The following is a 19803-nucleotide window of genomic DNA, read 5'->3' as shown; positions in this document are numbered from 1 at the left end:
GTAGGTGCATCTATTAATAGCCACTTTCACTGGTGCGTATAGACAGACTCTCAAATTAAGTTCTGACAGAGCAGTCTGAAATGGTGCAGAGCCCAGCAATTGGCCCACGCGCTAGAGTGACCATCTGTGGTCAAACACGTTTGAATTCTACCTGTTTATTCGCCAGGTGCTTGACTGAAGACTGATATTATGTCCAGATTGAAATGCCTATCTTGCATTTCACAGCACAAAGGGAATTCCTGGGTGTCTGAGTTTTTCCCCCTAAAGAATTTCCACTGGCCCACTTTGTATTTCTCAACAGCAATTCATATAGACTTGGAAAGTGATAAAATATGTGCAGCTGAGAGCCAGTGATGATCACAGACAGAGGAGAAAGAGAAAAGTATACACACGCAAAGAGACAGAAATAATCCGTTTGGGGGCATTTTCACAAAAAGTTGCCTTTTAGAGAGGAAATTGTACCTGAATTTCCAGAGGTAAAGCATTCACTTTGTAGAATGCTTGGAAAACTGAAATCCTCTCTCATTTTTATGACAAAATTGGACTTGTATTTCTCTAGTAACAAGTATCGGACCCAGAAAAATACAAAGAGTTCGGTAAGAATGCAGCAAGACGTACCCTCCAAAATCACCTATCTCAAGGTAAGGCTGACCATCTTTTGCTGATAAAATATTAAAAGTCCACTCCAACTATGGTGCAGAATATGAATGCAAAGCAGTCAGAGTTACTTTTATATCTGGCATCATAGCTAAGACGCTTTAAAAGAAAAGCAATATTAGAACAGAACGAAACAATGGGACAGCAGAGTTACTTGGCTTCTAACAAGGTTTCTGCCTAATATTCTGTAAGAAGAGAAAAGACAACTTGCGTTGATTGTGGAAGCTTCTGGAGTTTGGAAATGAATGGCTGATCAGAGATAGGCAGACACTCTGATTCAAGACGCAGAAAGATAACTGGTTTGTTCTTTGGCCACAGACAGTTTCGCCACTGAGGAAGGGCTGTTTAGACCAGCATTGGCAGGGAACTGAGGTAGCAGTCAGAGCAAACAAGATTGCAGCCAACGTCAGGGTACAGATAGCAATCGAATACACTGGAATTCAAAGCAGGTTGTTCATAGGGCCTGTCTTCCCCAACAGGAATAGAAGTTCCATGTGGGCAGTGATTTGACATTTTGCTCATGGCTGGATCCCCAGCTTCTGCAACAGTTCCTGGCTCCTCGATAGCTGATGAGTGAATGAACATAAACTGAGTTTCAGAAGACAGATTTGCCCAAGGAAATTAAATTCCACAAATGTCTAATGAGCACCTGAGCAGTGCCATGCTAAGCGTCCTCATGGGATACAGAAGTCACTACAAAGTGGCAATGGGGATGCACCCTGAGGGGGTTTACTAAATGCTGGATGGTAGGAAAGGCAGGAACTGGGACCCAAATGCTAGGCCTGGTCTTGGAATTCAGTTCCCTGAGCTCCCTGCCAGCAGGAACTGCTTCATCTGCCTTGTGTGCCCGGTGCCAGCTCAGGGCACTTCCAGCAGGTGCTCAACAGAAGCCTGTGAATTGATAAGCTGGCGAGAGGGATCCAATCCAGCTGGAGGATCAGCAAGCTGGGGGGGAACAGTCAGGGACTCGGCCTGGCTTCCTTCCTCCACCTCCAGCTCACTCACTTGAATGGCCAGGGCCGGGCTAGAACCGAGACTGTCAGAGTGAAGCCTGGGAACTCAGGCCCCAGGGCCCTGGTTGGGACTTCCTGTATCAAAATCTTTTTTTTTTTTTTTTGGTCTTTTTGCTATTTCTTGGGCCACTCCCGCAGCATATGGAGATTCCCAGGCTAGGGGTCCAATGGGAGCTGTAGCCACCGGCCTACACCAGGGCCACAGCAATGCGGGATCCGAGCCGCGTCTGCAACCTACACCACAGCTCACGGCAATGCCGGATCATTAACCCACTGAGCAAGGGCAGGGACCGAACCCGCAACCTCATGGTTCCTAGTCGGATTCGTTAACCACTGCGCCACGACGGGAACTCCTGTATCAAAATCTTGAGAGAGGCACCCAGACCGTAGCATCATAAACAAGTATCCAGGTAAGTCTCCTGCACATACCAAAGTTTGGATTCTACTGAAGTAGGATTTTGTAGACTAGTGAACAGATCTAGTATGAATTCCTTCTCAAGTATCCGCATTCGTCACTGAAATCCTAAGGGCACAGGACATTGTTATTTGGGGTGGTTCCCATGGACCAGGGACTGTTAGAGATGCTTTCACATATGATAACTTAATATTCGATCATTCAAAGGGTAGTTTTATCGTATCTACTTTTAAGGATGCGAGCTCAAGGATAGCTAAGAACTTGCCTAATATTTGCACAGCAAGTACCAAGTGGAAATCCAGAGCAGGTCTGTTCAATTCCCGAGACCACATGCTCCCCTGTGTCTTGCTACTTCTTGGGGAAATGCAGAGTGGAGGGCACCCCGACCTTCCGTAGTAGCCGTTTTTTTAGGAAATGGCCACAGACTCAGTTTCGGATTGGTTGAGTCAATCAAGATGGATTTCTGGGAATCACAATTTAAGTATATATGCCCTAGGCCTAGGCAGAGAGTGTCTAAACCACCTACGACTTTAATAATCCTTATAAAAGGCCGAACCCCGGATGAAGTGGTTTGTCTGGGGCAGGAAACTCAGGGGCAGAGGCAGACAAGCACCTTAAGTGGACAAGAGGGGAGGTGGAGGCTGTCACATCTGACACTGGTCCCGCCTACAACCCCGCCCAGGGGGACAGGTCTTCTCAGATTTCAAAGAGCAGCCAAAAGTCCAACTTTCCCTGGGAAATACCCTGATTTTTAAATATAGATAAGGAGGTCAAAAGTTGAAAATACACTTCAAAGGGCAAACAAACAGGTCTGGAAAACAAGGACCAGCCGATGAGCTCCAGCCTACAATCTCTGGTCTGGAGCTAACTCCCAGGAACTTAAGCGACACGGAGTGACTAGGGTAGTGTCCAGTGAAGCGTATGTCTTTGCACCCTATTCACGTGAGGGTACATCCTATCACTATTGCTGGTTTAATTTGCTAAAGCATGCATCACATCACCTTTGATCTTATTCAGGTTTATGAGTGGTGGCTTGAAGGCCACATTTTTATAAACTGAATGGGGCCTTTCTATTAACGACTGGGAGGATGCCTCATTCTGGCATTGAGCAACCTAAAAATGAGTGAATCCCTAGCCTTTCAGTTCATTTTACAGGAAAATAGAGTAAATTCTCTGGGAAGAGACTTCAGTTTCCGTAAGCAACCCTCCTTCTTTATAAAAGCTAATCGCATTTGGAGATTTCCTAAGACCTTCTTGGTACTGAAGCATCAAAGCTGCTCTGTTTCAGAGCAGAAATTCTCTGGCGCGCAATACATACCTGATAATGTGTGATTTACTATAAAAGACACGCGTTCTAAACCAGGAAGTTGAGAACAACGAATAGGGTTTTCGTCCCTATTATTTAATGACATGTAATGTTAACAAGTAGAATAACAATGAACTAGCCAATGAATTGTTTTGTTTTGTCTTGTTTTAAACACTTCCACGGTCTAAAAAACACTTGACTCTCAGTATTGGCAACACTTTAGGGAAGATTTTCATATCTATTTTACACACAGCAGGGTTAAAAAGATACCTCTCCCTCTGCTTTTCTTTTTGCAACGTGCACGCATTTATGTCGTGTTACCAAGTGAGGCAATATTAACCGACCAAAGCAGAAATCATCATTAAATCAACATCACACAATGTCACAATGTCACCAGTCTCACCAGTCTAATGATGTTAAACGCAGGATAGGCGCACAAGCAGCGGTGTGAACGGATTAAAATGGCACTTACAAGGATGGCCCGCAAAGATTCCTAGTTTCAAGACCCAACAAAAGCCTCCAGGAAGTAGGCGGCAGGTTTTAGTCTCACTTAGTTTCCCGGCTACGTTTTTTAACGGTAGTGTTCCACCGTAAAACAAAAGCGCACCACAGCAGCCTGGAGAATTTTGGAGAAGAAAAGCCTCCTCTTTCCCGGAAGTCTAGCGGGGCCGAGTTGGCCGAGCGCGCGCCGCCGCCGCCGCCGCCACCGGGAGCGCCCCCGAGCCCCGCGCCCCGCGCCCGCCCGCCGGCCCGCGTGCTGCAGCCGCCGCGGCCCGGGCGGGGCCGGGGGTGGGGGTGGGTTCGCTGGTTTGGAGGGTGGGTGGGGTTGGCTGTTTCTGGAAAGCTCAGCGGAGCTAATCTAATCTTCCAAGGCGCGTCCGCTGCCCGAGAACAGCGCTCCCAGTCCGCAGCGCCGGGAGGGCTCCGCGGCCTCCCCCTCCCGGTACCACCTCGCCCCTCCCCCACGCCGCCCCCCTCCCTTCCCCCTCGGCCTCCAGTCGCCTCCCATCCAGCATCCCCCTCCCCTCTCCTCCATCCCCCTCCCCTCTCCTCCATCTCCCCCCCTCCCTCCTCCCCCAGCCCCCGCTTCCTCCTTTCCCCTTCCCCCACCTCCCACCTCCCTTTCTCCAACTTCCCCGCCTCCTGCTTCCTCCCCCCCACTCCCTTCCCCTCCCCTCCCCCCCACTCCCTCCCCCTCCCCTCCCCCCCCACTCCAACCCCCAGGGCTGCGGGCGGCTCCCGGGTTTCGCTGGAGCACACGCATTTGCGCAGAATGTGGTTCCCAGGCTCTCGGTCAAGAACTGAGATGGGCAAAGTTGGCTGGCGGCTCCCGCTGCCCGGCCCCCCTCGAGCCCGGCCCGTCCGCGTCCGGAAAGCGCGGCGCTCGCAGAAGGGCGAAGGGGCTGCGCTCTCCGCTTTTCTTCTCACTTTCACCGTGATTGTACCCTTGACGTTGAGCACCCGTTAACGCGCAGCGGGACTTACTGTTTTAGAGAAGCAAACGAGGGCGGAAAGGGGGACTGAGAGGGAGAGAGGCGAGGAGGAGGCAAGAGAACAGGGGTGCGAGTTGGCGCGGGCGGCCTGGGGATGGAGGAGCCTTTGGGCTGAATTGCCTGTTTGATCTCGTCCGCGCAGCGCAGAGGTAGGCCGCTGGAAAGACTCGGTGGCCTGGACAACAGGGTCCGAGGGGAAGAAGGTGTATTTCTGTTGCTGGACATGATGGCCACACAATCTTGCTTCCCACTTTCCTGTCTACAGGCTCAGTAGATCCAGATCGTGTGAGTCTCTTTTATTCCCGTTTTGCACGTGAGGCCACGAAGGCCGGGATAGACCAGGATCGCACACGTCTTGGGGGCCTACTCCGGACTCAAACCTACGTCTCTGTGACTCCAAAACCCAAATTATACTATGACCTAGTATTTGCTGGTGTAAGACGAATGCTTCCGCTTTAGCGCAGATGCAAGCGCCACCTTATTTGGAGGCCAGGCAGGTAGATCTGCAGGTAGGTATGTGCTCAGAATTCTTCCAGGCTCCTATCTCACCATGGACGTAATCAGTTCTATCTTTACCCTTCGGGATGTTAAGGAGGCCTTTCATTAGCAGGAATCTCTGAATTCCTAGACCCTCTGCAGAGTAAATACTTGGGAGCCCTTGTGTCCGGTTAACCCGAGTCTCCTTGTGGCTTATTAGGGAAATTCCTTGAGCCCTCGTCTGGTATCCCAGTGCAAAATTACTGGACAATCCAATAGGGTTTTTTAAATCCCCCAAATTCCCATTTTTCTACAAAGGGAAATCTACAGTAGGAGGGGGAGACCAGCAAAGCAAGTGAAACTTGAAGGTTTAATGGGACTCTTGCAACACACTCAGGAAGCTCTGCTGGGCTGTGAAAAAACATGGGGATTCTTGGCCCCTTTGCTATTTTACAAGGTATTTACCTGGGGACTAAAGAGATGGGTACCCAGGTGGCGATCGTGATGGGACACTTTGTGGTCCACCCTGTACGTGTGTTCCCTTCCTGCTTCTCCCCAGTGAATAAAAACGCACACCCTATTCTCTTAGGCCCTTCAGTAGTTTCTCTTCAGAAGATTTCAAGATGCCACCAAGGATGTGTTTTGCTTCGGTTGCTATATTTACTTCTACTTGATATCTAGGCACTGGAGTTACCAGACACACCCAAATCGCCATCCCCCAAGATCAAGATTTGACATGCCTCGCCTTCTAAGAAAGTCTGTGGGAAGCCTGCTTCTCAAATAGTGTTTTACACGTGTTCCTGTGCAGGGCAGGGGAATGGGTGTTTAAGTGCTGTGCTATTTGGTGGTTCATTTATTTCTAAACCTCATACAGCTCCCATATTGATACCCACCCCCTCCATGGGAGCACTAGGAAGTTCTCCTGGTTATCCTGCCTCTGTTTGTACAGGCTAAGAACTGAAGCCACCCAAAGGGGGGGATTAGTAAAACCTGGCACCCAAGCCCTGTTTGGCGGGGGGTGGGGGGGGGTGGGCACATGCCATCGTGGGCCTGCAGCTCCCAAGGCAGACAGCCAAGAGAGGAAGAAGCCAGTTCCACTGGCCAGCTGGGCGAGCGGCCATGAACCCCTGCAATGGAAGGGGCCTCAGTGGTTTGGGCCATTTTCTCCAGGGTCGCCAACTTCTCTGGTCGGTTGGTCATGACAGCCTACAGGGGCCCGAGGTCAAGCTTTCCTTGTATTGAGGAGCAGCTGCTGGAGGCTGGTCAGAGCCTCTCCTACTTCCTGCCAGGCACCCTGAAGGGGAGGGAGGAATCAGGGGAATCAATGCCGTTGGCCCAGAGCTGCTGCCTGCTTTGGCCTTGGAGCCTCTGCTCCTTGTGGGCCACCCTGCACCTTCTCCTGCCAGGGCTTGTCTGCCACCGCCAAGCCTGGGGCCCCAGACCCTTCCTGGCCCTTGTGCCTCTGCTGGATGCCATTCCCGGGCAATGCAGAAGCAAGTCCAGGCGGATACGATCCGTGAGAAACAACGGGCCACGGGGATGTTTGCCGTTTGACGGAGCCCATGCACAGACAATGCTTGGATCCCAGGGCTGGCTCTGGGACAGGGTAGCTCCAGGCCTCTGCTGTGGCAGAACAGTCAGGGAGGTGCTCTGGGTTTTCAGCGCCTCTTAAATCATCCTGGGGAGAGAGCCACTTCTGCACGCACAGCCTGCTGCTGGCGCTGTCACAAGAAGATGAACTACAGGTCATAAAATCAAGATGAAGTTCTGTGTAAATCTTTCCAGCTCACAAAGATGGTAGAAAGTTGAAGATGAAAGGGATATGAAAGGCTGTCTCCTTCTACCTCCTCATTCCACAGCTGTAAAACCCGAGGCCCCGAGGCGGGCTTGCGCAGCTCCCCTGGCTCTCCGTCCACGTCCACATCTCTGCTGTCCGCTGCTCCTAGAGCACCTTTCGACTCTTGAAAACAGGTAAAGAGAAACCTGCCCTCCGGCATCTTCACCTCCAACTACGTTTGTTGTTTCCAGCTGCTAAAAACTGGTACTTTTAGAAGTCAATCGTCCTGCCAGTCACCAAGGGTCGGGGCTCCGGTGAGTGCTGATTTGGAGACAGCTGGAAGCATCGTGGCCAAGCCTCCTCCCTGGCACCTGGCGATTCTGTCCTTCAAGTCCCTGGGTGTGTGCCCTCAGCAAATACTAACCCACAGAGTGTGTTGCCAACTCCAGTCATCTGTGCATTTGCCCTCTGGGGATGGAAAGCTGGAGGAAATGCCATTTCCTAATCTCCTTGGGGCTTGGACCGCAAGATATTTTTGCCCGGTGGGGTGGGTGGAAGCCTTCAGAGAGTAAATGTGTCTTTAGGGCCTGCGGTGCCCTCAGGATCCTTTAAGGGACATGGCTGCCGAGAAAAACCCACAGATGGTTCTGGCTTTGTCTTTACCTCATTAAGCCCTTTGGGTTGCAGGAGTTCCCCTCGTGGCTCAGCGGAAAAGAATCTGACTAGCATCTGTGAGGATGCAGGTTTGATTCCTGGCCTCACTCAGTGGGTTAAGGATCTAGTGTTGCCATGAGCTGTGGTGTAGGTGGCAGATGCGACTCAGGTGCTGATTTGCTATGGCTGTGGTATAGACTAGTGGCTATAGCTCTAATTCGACTCCTAGCCTGGAATCTCCATATGCCGAAGGTGCGGCCCTAAATAGACCAAAAAAAAAAAAAAAAAGCCTTTTGGGCTGCAAGGAATCAACTTGAGCTGGCTTAAGCATTAAGCAGTGCCTCATCAAGTCCAAGGACAGATGGCTGCCAGACACCCAGGCAGGACCCTTTCTCCAGCTTTGTCTCTGCTTCCTCTCGCTCTCGCTTGCGCGCGCGCGCGCTCTCTCTCTCTCTCTCTCTCTCTCTCTCTCTCTCTCTCTCTCTCTCTCTCTCTCTCTCTCTCGCCCTCGCCCTGCAATGGCTTTTCCTTTCTTCTCCGTGGGTGATCCTGCTACAGTCACCACATTTGCATCTCCTCTCCTGAAGACACTAGCCAGGCCATTGGCCGCCCTTGGTTGGTCCAATACCACGTTCCGGGGAAGGAGAATGTGATTGTCCCAGCCTGGGGCAGGTACACAACTTGATCTAAGCAGGGTGACCACAGGCAGGGTGCCCTGAGACAGCCAGAGGGGCAGTTCTCCTGGAGGGAGAGTCCAGGGGGATGGGCAGACATTTCTAGAGAGTGACTATTACGGGCTTCGATCAAATTAGTTGTTGATAGAAAAAAGTGGTATGGTACAGGTGGGAGTCTGGGACAGTTCAGACACTCTGGAGACTTAATTTGCCTAAATCGTTGTGTTTTTTTTTTTAATCTTTTTTTTAGGGCCGCACCTGAGGCATATGGAGATTCCTGGGCGAGGGGTCAAATCAGTACTGTAGCCACCAGCCTATGCCACAGCCACAGCAACTCGGGATCTGAGCCACATCTGCGACATACCCTGCAGCTCATGGCAACACCGGATCCTTAATCCACTGAGAGAGGCCAGGGATCGAACCTGTGTCCTCATGGATGCTGGTCAGATTTGTTTCCACTGAGCCGCAACGGGAACTCCTGATTTGCCTAAATTCTTGAATGATAAATTCTCTGTCATGGAGCTGTGGTTAGAGAGCGATTTCCTTGCAGTTCAATCCTGTCATCTGGGCTCCAAGAAAGCCATTCAGAGGAACGTCTTATTAATCTTTTTTTTTTTTGTCTTTTTGCTATTTCTTGGGCCGCTTCCGTGGCACATGGAGGTTCCCAGGCTAGGGGTCCAATCGGAGCTGTAGCCACCGGCCTACACCAGAGCCACAGCAACGCGGGATCCAAACCTTGTCTGCAACCTACACCACAGCTCACGGCAACGCCGGATCCTCAACCCACTGAGCAAGGGCAGGGACCGAACCCGCAACCTCATGGTTCCTAGTCGGATTCATTAACCACTGCGCCACGATGTGAACTCCGAACGTCTTATTAATCTTTTAGTGGTTATTATCACATACATTTTTATCTTGTTGAAGTGTGTTGGCTAGATAGACACTGAAAATTAATGAAAGTGTAATTTTAAGTTTGTAGGTATTGACATATACAGGTACACACACACACCGACTGTATTTTTAAACACCCAACCTACTTGGAAGCAACTTGGATTTGGAAGCAACTTCTTCTTTTTTTTTTTTTTTCTTTTTAGGACCGTACCTGTGGCATGTGGAAGTTCCCAGGCTAGGTGTCAAATTGGAGCTGTAGCTGCCTGCCTACACCACAGCCACAGCAACAGAAAAACGTTGGGATCTGAGCCGCGTCTACAAACTGCACCACAGCTCACGGCAACGATGGATACCTAACCCACTGAGAAAGACTAGAGATCAAACCTGCATCCTCATGCAGGTTCATGACAGCTGAGCATGACAGGAACTCCTGGAAATGAATTCTAGCAAAAACACAGAAGTATGGCAAAAACTCACTAACACTAAAAAAAGAAGTAAAAGTCAAGAAGCAAGCAGGCTGCAGTTAAGCCAGTTGGCAGAGATGGTCAGGCTTTAACTCCTGATCTGATTTTTTTTTTTTTGTCTTTTCTAGGGCCGCACCCATGGCAAATGGAGGTTCCCAGGCTAGGGGTCTAATTGGAGCTGTAGCCAATGGCCTACACCAGAGCCACAGCATCGTGGGATCTGAGCCAAGTCTTCGACCTACACCGCAGCTCATGGCAAAGCCAGATCCTTAACCCAGTGAGAGGCCAGGGATTGAACCTGCATTCCAGCGCTCCCAAGACACTGCCAATCCTGTTGCACCACAGCAGGAACTCCTATTGCTGTCATTTTAAATGAGTTAATAAATATTTAATTTCGTTTTTAATTCTTAATATGTTAAGTATGGATGGATATATACCATATAAGGAAAAACTCTTTGGGGTTCTCAGCAATTTTTAGCAGTGCAAAGGGGTCCTGGATCCAAAATGTTTGAGAACTGTTATGGAGCATCTTAATGTTATTTATGTATCTGAGACGGTGAATTTTGCCCCCATAGTTCCTTTTTTGAAGACATTGGGAATGTCTCTGATCCTGTGCAAAACTAAAATCCTTTCATGAATAGATCAAGTATTATTTTTGTATACATAACATTCATTCATTGCTCATTTTACCTGTTCAAAAAACATGTACTGAACACCTGTTATATATGTTGCAGGTGGGTATCTGGTTGTGAAGACAGCAAAGGGCAAGCCAGACATGACCCCTGCCCTCACCTAGACTTGTGATCTAGTTTGCAAAGGGGGAACAATAATGACTTGAAAATAATTCAGGATCGACGTAAAATCAGATGGAAACAGCTTTTGTTTATCTTCACAGGAACTGCCAGTTAAAAAGAATACTACCTATTTTATTGAGCCTGAAGGGTTGAGGACATCACGGACCAGGTATGAATTTACTGGTGATTCAGGTGATAGCAGCCCTGGTCTGTTATTATTGTCTTTAACCGTGTGACATGTTTTGACAAAATTCAGTATAAATCAACAAAAATCTAGGTTAGAAAATACTATACTTGTATTTGAAAAGATTTTTCATTTTGGAAATATTGGGTTTCTGGAGGGATTGATCAAAAACTGTATTTTAATTGCTTAAAAAGTAAATGTGACCTTTTTTATTATTTTATTAAAAATTTTTTTTGGCCACTTCTGTGGTATGTGGAAGTTCCTGGGCCAAGGATAGCACCCCCACCACAGCAATGACCTGAGCCATAGCAGTGACAACACTGGATCCTTAACCCACTAGGCCATCAGGGAACTCCTCAACAACTTTATTGATGGAATAAACAGTTTATTGTATACTTAAAATATGATTCAAATGATCACAACTTTTCCATAACATGTATGATGCATCTAGGAAGACAAAACTACATTGAACAGTTATCGTAAAAGAGAAGGAGGCAAGGAGCTCCCACCATGGCTCAGCAGAAACGAATCCGACTAGTATCCATGAGGATGCAGGTTCGATCCCTGGCCTTGCTCAGTAGGTTAAGATCCGGCGTTGCCGTGAGCTGTGGTGTAGGTCGAAGACTCGGCTCGGATCCTGTGTTGCTTTGGCTGTGGCATTGGCTGGCAGCTATAGTTCCAATTTGACCCCTAGCCTGGGAACTTCCATGTGCAGGTGTGGCCCTAAAAAAAAAAAAAAAAAAAAAGAAGGAAGCAAACTTCTAGGTGTGGTCCGTGTCTAATATTAGGTGAGCTCAGGCTAGGAGGAAAAGTCCAGAGTTGGTAAAAGAGAAATGCCAAAGAAAATATGAACTGCATTTCTTTAAAAGCATAGCTGGGGGAGTTCCGGTCGTGGCTCAGTGGTTAACGAATCCAACCAGGAACCATGAGGTTGGGGGTTTGATCCCTGGCCTTGCTCAGTGGGTTAAGGATCCGGTGTTGCCGTGAGCTGTGGTGTAGGTCGCAGACACGGCTCAGATCCTGCGTTGCTGTGGCTCTGGCGTAGGCCGGTGGCTACAGCTCCGATTCAACCCCTAGCCTGGGAACCTCCATATGCCACGGGAGTGGCCCAAGAAATGGCAAAAAGACAAAAATAAAATAAAATAAAAGCATAGCTGGGCTGGAAGTTCAAGGTGGTGTGCGTTCATCAGTATTTAGACAAAAATCTTTTATAGTGTCCTTGCTGATTAATGGACTTTGTTGTGGGGTAGCTGTAGGGCAAATTAGGTTGATTTGCTGTTTCTTGAACAATCATTTCCCCAAAGAATTGGCGATGGATCCGTTCCAAGTTTTTTTTGGGTGTGTATGGGGGTGCTAAACCCATAGCATGTGGACGTTCCTGGGCCGGCCAGGGATCAAACCTGAGCCACAGCAGTGACCCTAGGCACTGCAGTGACAATGCTAGATCCTTAACCTGCTGCACCACAAGAGAACTCAATACAGTATTATTTTAAGTGATATCCTTAAATATCTGCTGCAGAAATCTGTTGATGGCAAAGATGGGAGAAATAGCTTATACACTGAGATGCTAGAACCAGGGTCCGAAAATATCTTTTAAAACTGAAAACATGTGCCAAGTCTAATGAGACAGAAGATAATAGGGACGTATCCCACAGTTAGGCCCCCTAAAGCCATCCAAGCAAATTGAGGATGTTTGGAACCTGGCATGTTTAAATGGAACCGGGATGAGGCAAATATAAAAATGTGTCTGTAGGAGTTCCCGTTGTGGCGCAGTGGTTAACGAATCCGACTAGGAACCATGAGGTGGCGGGTTCCGTCCCTGCCCTTGCTCAGTGGGTTAACGATCCAGCGTTGCCGTGAGCTGTGGTGTAGGTTGCAGACGCGGCTCGGATCCTGCGTTGCTGTGGCTCTGGCGTAGGCTGGCGGCTACAGCTCCGATTCGACCCCTAGCCTGGGAACCTCCATATGCCACGGGATCGGCCCAAGAAATGGCAAAAAGACAAAAAACAAACAAACAAACAAAAACAAAAAACAAAAAAAAAACTTAGGAGAAAAAAAATGTGTCTGTAAAGTTATGAGCTTATGAGTGGGCTACCACTTGGCTTCTAGGATGTTTCCTGAAGCTCCATGTTATCAGGAGGTATTAGGCTAGGGGGCAGGAGGGTGAGAGTGGGAAAGACACTCAGGTGGGGAGTGTGGTTAAAGAGGGCCGTGTGCAAAAGACAACAGCCACCTGCATCAATGGCTTCCTAACGCGCAACAGGAGAGGCCTCAGAGTGTATTAATAGGAATATTACGTCCAGAATAAAGGAGGGGATGGTCCCGCTGTAAGTTAGGTCTCACCTGGAATTTTGCAGGCAAGTCTGGGTTCTTACCTTTATACAGAGACTTTGACCAGCCAGAAAAAGAGAGGTGACAGCAACTGAGATGAAAGGGTCCTGAAATCACATCGCATCCCTGCGCCCAACTCTGCGGAGCGAGGCCCTGTCAAGGCTCTGGGTCTCCTGGCGACCTCTCAAACCTCATTTCCCACCCCCGCCCCCTGACTGTCTGCCCTCCAGCGTCCCCGACCTCCTTGGTCCTCTGCAGACATCGAGGATGTGTCATTGCAGGGCCTTGGCTCCCCTCCCCCCATTTCAAATGGCTCATCCCTCAATCCAGTCGGGTCTCGGCTCAGATGTCACCTCCTCATCGGGGCTCCCTTGCCTCCTGACCTAGAGCAGCACGCCCCTTTCCGAGTCTCTGAGCTTGCCTTTCCTTCAGTGTTTTTATTATTCTCTGACCCGACATTCTCCGTTCACGTGTTCAATTGTTTATTCTCTGTCTTCTGAAATAGAGGACGAGGCCCGGAGGGATGGGACTTTGTCTGCTGCCCTCTCGCATCCCAACTGGTACACCTCAGTGAACAATTTGTAATGGACACAGTGAATACAGCAAGGCCCTACTGCAAACCCGCGGATGCAAAGCCTCTGAGAACCTCTCAGACACAGAAGGGGCCACGAGGCTTTTCCCACGTGGCCAGGCTGGAGCAATGAGTGGGTGCCGGGGAGAGAGCTTCGGGAATCTCAGGCTCTGGGTAAAGAACTCTTTCCCGGGATTCCTGCTGTGGCACGACAGGTCTAGTGGCATCTCTGGAGCAGGTTTGATCCCCGGCCTGACACAGTGGGTTAAGGATTCCTCATTGCCGCAGCTGTGGCGTAGGTGGCAACTGGGATCTGATCCCTGGCCCAGGAACTCCATATGTTGCAGGGCAGCAAAAATAAATAAATAAATAAATACACGAAAAGGAACTTTCCCAAGAGCTGGAAAGGGTGGGGCTCTGTGCCTGTTTCCTGGGGGCTGAGGAGGCCACCTGGCAGGGATATTGTTCGGAAGTTGAATTTGCCCGCATCAAAGACTTTTCTTCCATTTCAAAATTTTGTGAGATGGTCACAGGTCAGCCCACCTCTGTCTCGTGAAAACCATTCTGAGTTTAGTCTTCTGGAATAGTTTTCATATGTGAACACATCTCCAGTGTCTTGCCTGTGACCATGGGGCTCGATTTGTAGAAACGATGCCTGTTTTCTGAAACATGGAAGGGAATATATGTGATTCAGAAGAGAAAGGCTTTGATTTCATGGGAAATGTGTGTCCTTCTCCGAGAGCCTCCTAAGAATGAGCCCAGTGTCCGTAGTGTTTCTCCTTCCCCTGTCCGAGGTGCTTACCACCCTTATAAATAATCATAAATGTTGCTTCCGGAGGCTCTTTCTAAATAAGACGTGGCGTCTGTCCCAAGGAGAATGATGTTAGCACTCAACGGCTGAGAAAGGAAGTGAATTATCCCTTTGAAACTACCAGGGCACTTGAGGTGGTCAGGAATTATCCTGGTATAGACAGACAGACAGACAAAAGGGTAAACAAGACTCTGGTATGTTTTTTGTTTTGGGGTTTTTTTTGGGGGGGGGGGTTTGGCTGCACCCACAGCTTGTGGAAATTCCTGAGTCAAGGATCAAACCTGTGCCACAGCAGCGACCTGAGTCATTGCAGTGACAACACCTGATTCTTGACTGGCTGTACCACATGGGAACTCCTCTGGTATATGCTTTTTTTTTTTTTTTTTGTCTTTTTGCTATTTCTTGGGCCACTCCCGCAGCATAGGGAGCTTCCCAGGCTAGGGGTCCAATCGGAGCTGTAGCCCCCGGCCTACGCCAGAGCCATAGCAACGCGGGATCTGAGCCGCGTCTGCAACCTACACCACAGCTCACAGCCATGCCGGATCCTTAACCCACTGAGCAAGGGCAGGGACCGAACCCGCAACCTCATGGTTCCTAGTCGGATTTGTTAACCACTGCGCCACGACGGGAACTCCTTTTTTGTCTTTTTGACTTTTCTAGGGCCACACCCACCGCATATGGAGGTTCCCAGGCTAGGGGTCCAATTGGAGCTGTAGCCTCCAGTCTACGCCACAGCCACAGCAACTCAGGATCCGAGCCACGTCTTCGGCCTACACCACAGCTCACGCAACGTCGGATCCTCAACCCACCGATCGAGGCCAGGGATCGAACCCGCATCCTCATGGATTCCAGTCAGACTCGTTAACCACTGAGCCACGACGGGAACTCCTGGTGTATGCTTTTTTAATGAGGCAAGGCTTTCCTTTTACTAAATAGCACTAACTGTTGAGTGTTTACACAGAGCTCAGGGAACATGGAACATAGAGGTCTGTGTATTTTTATAAATTAAAACAAACAAAAATACCTAACAGTGCTTGTACAGGACTCTGTGTTTCTTACTCAGGGGAAAGGCACAAAATATCAGCATGGAGGGATTCCAAGTGCCTTCCAGCTAATCTCTCCGGCACTGACTTACTCCCACAGCCTGAAGCAGGCCAAGAGATATGGCCTGAAAGTGTGTCATGGGAATTTGTGACTCTTTCTCTGGCTATGTGATGAGATGTTTACTGCCTAGAAATGTCTGAGGTTGGAAGCCCACGGCTAGTGTTCTGTTAACCTAATAAGTAGAAAAGAAAGTCTTTCCTGGAAGTCTGAATCTTAAAAACTTATTTCAAAAAGCAAAAAGAAAGCCCAGACATAATCCCGGCACACTAAAACAATGAACAAAAACTAAGCTATGTAAAGAGTGAAGCTTCTCTCTCCCATCATCAGCCAGATTCTAGAACACAGTTTCATGAGAGGGCAAAGGAAGTAGATGGCTGTTGAATATTAGCTCCTTAGGAACTTCCCAGTAAATAAATTTGAAGGGCAGTGGGATCAGTGACACTGAGAGGACCCAGGATCAGAAGCGGGGCTACTGCTGTTACTTCCTCCTGGGATGGAGGACAGCTGATGTGTCCTCGCATCAGCACCAGATGATGGCTTTCCTATGGGACTCTGTGTCATTGAGGGTGGCCTTTGGGTCTGACCCAGTGGGGTGGGCGGGGCCTCTCCTGGCTCCTCCTTGTGAGGACTACCCAACCAGGGCCTCAGCCACACCGCAATTTCTTTTCCTTTTTTCCCCCGGCCACCTGCAGCAGACCAGGCATTAGATCCAAGCCACAGTTGTGGCAATGCCGGATCCCTGTGTGCCGGGCTCGGGGATTGGACCTCCGTGGCGGCACTGCAGAGACACCTCGTATCCCCTGGTGCCACAGCGGGAACTCCTGCAATTTCCTGTTTATGCTTTAGGGGCCTATGCCCAGGACATGGACTCATCTTGTTCACCATGGTGTCCCCAAGAGGTAGCACCATCCAGCCCCAAAGCCTGTCGTTGTCAGTTAAGGTTTTTTTGCAAGTTACTCTTAAATGAAGCGAAGAGGTCCCAAAGGTTAACACAGGCCCTGCACTAACCTGCTTCTCGGTGGCATGGACTGCGCTTTGGTTTGAGAGCGGTTCTCATCCCCCGTATGGTCTTGGATGTCCAAATAATGGCACTAGAAGCCCATTTGAAAATAATGGTCACCGGAAAACTCAGTTCTTTGGCGGTCTGGGGACTGAGGACCGGGTCTGAGTCCTTGCTCAGGGCTAAATCTTGGGTACAGAGCCTGCCCCCCAGAGATGACCAATGAGCACGAGTTAAGAGAAAAACCTACTTCCCCCACTTGCACCTACTGGCTGCTGCCATTACCCAAGATGTACATACATACAGGCCTCTTTCAAAAAGAGGCGTGTTAGGAAACTGAATTTCTCCGAGGGGCAAAGATGTTAAGACAGCAGCCCTTTACCTAGCGCTCTCTGGGAAGGTGAGAAACCCGGGACCAAACTTCCCAGGGTCCTGGTCCTGCATGGACTGATGGCCTCGGGTTGCAGAGCTGAGCGGGCGCTGCTGGCCTGGCTGATCAGGCCAAGAAAAGCCCCAGAACAAGAATCGCCGGGTTGGGAGGCGAGGAGGTATTTGCTTCCTCACGTGACAAGGTCACTCCTCCCGCTCCCGCCAGATCCGCGCAGCCACCGAATGTTTCAAAGGTGAGGACGGAAGAAATGTGGCGGCGGTGCAGGGCGGCGCTCCCTGCTCCGGGGGCCTCCTTTTGGTGAGTTCACAATAGGCTTCGGAGCCAGGAAGGAGACCCCTGCCGGCGGCGCGCGGCACTGCGGGTCCCGCCCTCCACCGCGCGCCCTGGACCCCGGAGCCGCGAGCCGTGGAGGGGATGCTCAGCGTGGGGACGTCCTTCTCTTTGCGAGCCAGTTCTTGATTCCGCCTCCAAGGACTCAACATGATCTCTTCTTTGGACATTCTCCGAAAGATATTAAAAGACATCTGTTCACGTATAGGACAGACCAGTCGTCCCCTAGCCTTGGCCCTTCTCGACATCACCCGCCACCCCGGCTCCCTGCAGCGACTGTTCCCGGAGCTGCTGGGCGGGAAGAACACGCAAGCCGCCGTTGGCAATTAGCGGGTTCTTTAAAGACAGGGCAAGGCTTTACTGGGTTTCTTTCAAGTTCACGTAGACTAGCCACATGGAGCTCAGGCAAACAGTTGTCCACGTTCTGCTTCAGGCGGAGCCCTAACCTAGTGCTTGCACATGTGTGTGTGTGCATGCATGTGTCTGCGCGTGTACGGAAGGGTGTACCAGATGAAACCTGGATGTACTAGAAGTCACAAGGAAAGAAGCAAGCAAAATGCAGTGAGCATAGAAGAACAACTTGCTATGAGCCTGGGACCTTGCAGCACATCTAGCTATTGAGGCGGGACTAACTTTGCAACTGTGATCACCACGTTCCTTGCCACCAAGCACTGAGAGAAGCCAGACCATGAAGCCTGGAGAAGAAAAACGTCTTGGCGCTGCTGGTCTGGAGTGAATCCCTTCAGAACGGGGCGAGGGAGTGGGATTGGATTCTTTGGAAGGCAAGGGGGTGGACGGGGCATTTCATGAAAGGAAAACAGTGGCTTAAGGTGAACTGAGCCTGGCTGGGTTGGGTAGATGGAATACTGCCTGCTGCTGCTCGTTTCCTGCAGGCCCCAAAGCGCATGAAGAGTCTGAAATTACTATGTGGGGTGGTTACAGCTGTGTCTCTCAAAGTGGCATAAGTCTCTCCTGGGAACTCTCCTGGGAACTCAATTTTTAGAAATAAAAACTGGGGGGCCACAACCTAGGCACAAGCATCAGTTTCTGGGGGCAGCCCAAGCCATCAGTCTGTAACAGCCCCTCTAGGTGGTCGTGGTGTCCTCTTAAGTTTGAGAACCCTTGCATCAGGAAATGGAGAATAAAGGAGCCGACTGGGTGGCATTCCTGGTGCTGGGCACTGGGAATTCACTTCTTGTGAATAAATAAAGAGAAATAAGGGTGTAACACTGACAGGTGTAGGATGGGGGGAAGGGGATTCAGTTGACTGAGGGAGAGAGTGCTAAGTAAATGTCATTTTGGTTCTTGCTGACATGAGGGCAGGGAACCCAAATGGAAATTCCTGGAGGCAGCTGGACTGCAGAGGCTGAAACACAGGTGGGAGAGCAGGGATGGGGGCAACTGTGTGGAGTGGAAATAGGAGTGGGTCAGCTCACAGAGGAAATAAATCTAGTGAGATATGATCAGACAGGGTATTTGCAGTGTTGTACACCCGTCACCACCATCTAGGGCTTGGGGCGAGGGTGGGGCAAAAAGTCCAAAACTTACAGGGAAGAGCTGGTCAAAATGGAAAACTGAGTCCGTGCCAGGCACCAAGGCAGAGAAATCAAAGAGATTCAAGGAAGAACCAGAGGAAGGAGAAGGCCTCAGACAGCAGCTGGCCTAGGGCAGTGTTTCCTGACACATTATATGGCTGTGAAGCAATAGGGTTGTGAAACCAGCATTTAAAACAATAATTGAAAATGTCAGCATGTATCTTACATAGCAAAGATACAGTTTTGTGAAATTTTTGTTTGATCTATTTTTTTGGGGGGGATACATCATCATTTTTGTGACATTCTTGCTAAAAATGCGTAACTGCGGGGCAAACATGTAAAAAAATCACACGAACCAGAATTGACGAGCATTTGACAAAAACCTGATCAGTGCTCTTCAAAAGCGTCAAGATCATAAGAGTCAAGAGAAGACTGAGGCGCTGTCACAGATTCAGGGGACTGTGGAGAAACAGCAAAACACAATCCTAGACAGGCTCCCACAACAGAAGACAAACATTAAGTGAAAAAGCGAGGCCTTGACTTTGGTTAATAACCCAGCGGGGAGGGGCGGGGTTTGCCGCAGGGCTGGCGCAGGCGCAGGCTGCTGCTCAGGCTCCAGCTCCATTGCCGGGTGCAGCGCGTCTTTGCACAAGGCCGGTTGGCCGCCGCCATCTTGAATCCTGGTGACGTGCGCAGCGCTTGTGCACACGGCCCCGGCCGCGGAGCTGGACGCGGCCGTCCGGCGCCAGGAACTAACCCAGCGTGTTAGGTGCGCCACCTCTGCACATGGGCACCTACTGGTCGGTGAGACTGTGCTAAGCTCAAGAGGTGGGCCTTGGCGGTGACAGTTTTGATGGTTGCACTGTGGTTCTGTAAGACTTTAACACTCAGGGAAGCCCGCCGAGGAGCTCTTGGTCCGTTCTGGCTTCTC

At 50.0% G+C, this 19803-nt stretch overlaps 1 long non-coding RNA gene across 1 annotated transcript; it reads left to right on the top strand.

The window, feature by feature from the left end:
• Window positions 1-4596: 4596 nt before the first annotated feature.
• LOC125113448 (uncharacterized) lies at window positions 4597-14711 on the top strand. Its single transcript, XR_007131457.1, has 4 exons — window positions 4597-5393; window positions 7221-7332; window positions 10717-10784; window positions 13185-14711. It is a non-coding gene; the product is annotated as an uncharacterized LOC125113448 (long non-coding RNA).
• Window positions 14712-19803: the final 5092 nt, after the last annotated feature.

Source organism: Phacochoerus africanus, chromosome 13, assembly GCF_016906955.1.
Source record: "Phacochoerus africanus isolate WHEZ1 chromosome 13, ROS_Pafr_v1, whole genome shotgun sequence".
Lineage (NCBI taxonomy): Eukaryota > Metazoa > Chordata > Mammalia > Artiodactyla > Suidae > Phacochoerus > Phacochoerus africanus.
This window is presented reverse-complemented; position numbering and strand designations above follow the sequence as displayed.